This window comes from Aedes albopictus, chromosome 3 (genome assembly GCF_035046485.1).
Source record: "Aedes albopictus strain Foshan chromosome 3, AalbF5, whole genome shotgun sequence".
NCBI classification, from domain to species: domain Eukaryota; kingdom Metazoa; phylum Arthropoda; class Insecta; order Diptera; family Culicidae; genus Aedes; species Aedes albopictus.
In genome coordinates, this window is record NC_085138.1 from 169,496,523 (window position 1) to 169,500,068 (window position 3,546).

The 3,546-nt window shown below is 36.0% G+C and overlaps 1 long non-coding RNA gene across 1 annotated transcript; it reads left to right on the forward strand.

The window, feature by feature from the left end:
• Positions 1 to 387: 387 nt before the first annotated feature.
• Positions 388 to 792, forward strand: LOC134292159 (uncharacterized). Its single transcript, XR_009999501.1, has 2 exons — positions 388 to 535; positions 615 to 792. It is a non-coding gene; the product is annotated as an uncharacterized LOC134292159 (long non-coding RNA).
• The last annotated feature ends 2,754 nt before the right edge of the window (positions 793 to 3,546 follow it).

A 3,546-nucleotide genomic window follows, 5' to 3' on the forward strand; every position in this document is an offset into this window, starting at 1 on the left:
TGAATCGAATTGAATGAAATTTTTAACGTACACTAACAATATACAAATGCTTCCTAAACTATTAAAACATAGATACTTTTTGAACGTTGAAAAAAGTTATCATGGATTGACACTTTTTGGATTTTTCACGAAAATATGTATTACGTCAATGTCAATAAATTTTAGTGTTGATGTCCAAAGATTTTCCACTTCTGTTCTCAAGTTATCTTTAATCAGATATATTAGAGCCTATTTAGATTAAAGGAAGAACACATTTAGTAATTTTTGTGCGGTATTGTAAATTTGACTAATTTTCCTCTATATGGGTAAAAATTTTAACCCGGTATAACATAATTCGCCGTGAGAAAATATTACATTTTATAACGTTGTATTAAGTATCAATCTAGGGGCGGGACAGCGCCTAATACCGGCGCTAATACTGCCTAATAAATATTAGTTTCCTAATCTTCGCCATCCAACTGAGTATTTTTTGTTCAGCATGCCATGAGTTTCCATGCAACAACTAACTGTCACAAAGTCAAGAGGATGGAATACGGTTTGTCTGCTATCTTATTCAATTATCTCAATCAACAACTTGAATTTTTCCGAATTATTTTATTTGTTATTTTATTTAGGCAAATAACGTCGGTTCACAGCATTGAGGATGTGGCTTTCGAAATTCCATGGCGCAGTGCTTAGGGAGACCAAAATAAATGGATTGATTGGGCATGATGACCAAGTTCCTGCATTACGCTCCTGGAAAAACATTCATTTGTGTTAGTTGCGAATAAAAACATGTAAACTTAAACCAAATTTGGAAATTGGATCTAGTCTATTAATCCTCAATCGTATTACTTTGTGTTTCTCACCTAAGTAAATTCAGCGTTCTTTCGAAAATTGTATCTCTGTGGCGCGAGCTGTTTAATTCGAGTTTGGGAGGAACCTTTAGCACTTCTGCTTAGAGTATTGATGCCACTGCTAGTTCCAGAATGTCGTTAGTTTATGATGTCCACCAGCGAGTTCCATAGTGTACCCTCCCGTTGTGAGAACGACCCAGAGTGAGACGTGGAAGCTCTTTGTTGAGATTTTGTACTAATTATTCATTGTTCTGATTACATATATGTATATACTTTGAAGCGACAAAAGCACAGCGGTTGCTTTTTGTCATTTCCTGTTGATGGCATTCCAAGTGTCATTTCAAACCAATCAAGTTTGGCGTGGCTTACTTGGTTTAAAAATGGTGTGACCTGGGGATTAATATCTCCTAATACTTCTAATACCGCTAATAAATATTAGAGCTGTCCCGCCCCTAGGTATCAATATATTGTTGATAAACATTAAAAAAATCATTCAATTCGGTTCACTGGTTTCCGAGATATGACAGCTCAAAAATGAGTTGTCTAAAAAATATTGTTTTATCCGAACGGTTCTAACTTCGCGAAAAATTATTCAATCAAGCCCAAATTTGTACCAATGATGCACATATAAACAGTCGAAATTTGAGATTTTTTGATGCACTCTATGAAAAGATATAGCATGTTGAACTTTTTTGTGAGAGAAAAAAAGTTGCCTATCCCAAACATTTTGGCCATCCCCTGTATTTGTAACTAAATTTGTAACTAGCACCGCCTAGAAATGAAATTTTGCATCATCAAACTGTATGCTCTTAACTTACCAAGCAGTTTTGCCGTGGAAACCATCTTTCTAAGTAATCAGCGTCCTGAGATTTAAAAAATATATAGGCTCTTTAGCGCCACCTATTAGTGAAATTTCGAATCAAATGGCCCATCAACTGTTAGTCCTCGACCAGCCTCATAGTAGGGGAGACAGGGGAGACTTGATCCCTTTTTCCTAATTTACCTGAAACTTAAGAAAAAAACCCAGATTAATCCACCTAGTGGTGATAGTGCCTTTCTCGTCGAACATGTACTCATGATCTTTCCTTGGTTGGGATACGACTGGAATGATTTTGCTTCAGAATGTTGACTTCAGCCTTTTGGGAAAATCGAAAACACTAGTTTATGATTTTTTCCGACGTTTCGATCTGTATGGGGCCTTTTCAAGAGTTCAATCGGTCAAGGTTTCCTAGTCAAAATGGCCTTGCCTAACTTAAAAATGTCATACGGAAGCTTTGGTATTTATTGAGTCCGTTCGGTTTAAAACCGTCATGATGTGGACAATCTCCTATCTATCTGGCGGTTTAGGATTCGGTCCCTATTTTTGGAATCTTCTACTACTAGCTAAACAAATAGTTTCCGTGCTAGGGCCATCATTCCGAAGCATGATCTTTCCGTCGACATAATGCGAACTGTTCCTGAATCCTGAGAATACCTTATTTAGAAAAGCAATAATTTTAATAAAATTGGGAAATTTATTAATTTTTTTTTTTTTTTTTTTTTTTTTTTTTTTTTTTTTTTTTTTTTTTTTTTTTTTTTTATCTGTATTAACGAGATTTTTAGCCCTAGGCTAGTTCATCTCGGGACCCACGCTTTACTTCCCTTCCGAAGGAAGAACTCACATTTTGCGAGTTTGTCGGGAGTGGGATTCGATCCCAGGTCCTCGGCGTGATAGTCAAGTGTTCTAACCATCACACCAGGTCCGCTCCACGTATTTATTAATTGAACATATTCCGACGTTACGTTATACGACTGGGCTGAAAAATATCAGAATTTTCAGTTGACTGCTTGAGCACCTTCACTATCACTGAAGACCGATCAACATCAAGACGATAATTACAAGCTAGGATATAACGTCTTTCACAATCACAAATGGCTTTATGGCAGGCCTGCCCAACCTTTCGTGGCCGCGGGCCACAAGTGATACTCCATACCAGTCGACGGGCCAGACATTAAATTTCGACATCAACTTTCGAAAGCACGAATGCAACAGTGAAATTTTGTACATCCGATTACCCGTTCTCACGGCAAATCACAACACTGACATCATTTGGGTCATAAAAATGTGAGCAAGAATTTTTGGTTTTTGCAAAAATCACCCTGAATACTTTTTTTCTGAATTTTGCCGAACTGCAGGTTGCAGCAAACAATTTGCTGAAATTCAGCAAACTTCCCTGATTCGTTCAGTAAACTCTGCTGTTCAGCAGCAACGTTTTCTGAAATTCAATGAATTTTGCTGAAATTCTGCTTCAAATTTGGCTGTACCTTTCAAGTTTAAAATTTATAAATTTATGTATTTAAATTTTTTAAACTTTGAAATTTTTTAACAAAGCACTCTACCTATTTCGAGTTTATTTTTAATATTAAATTTTATTTAAATATGAAATATCTTCAAATATTTCAATCTTTGGGCCAAGTTTCATTCATCGATTCCGCGGGCCGTATGTTGGACAGCCCTGCTTTACGGTCTTCGACATAGTTTTTTCTTCACACTTTAGGCTATATTTTATTATCATAGGTTACAAAATTCATGTAAAATTTGACAAAAAATGCAAGCAAGTGAAATTGCCCATACTAAATCCCATAAAAAAATTCCCAGTAGTTTTAGACGGAAAAGAGGATAGAAAAAACTTTCTCCGGGGTTGATGCGATAATTTTCTTATATAACGTT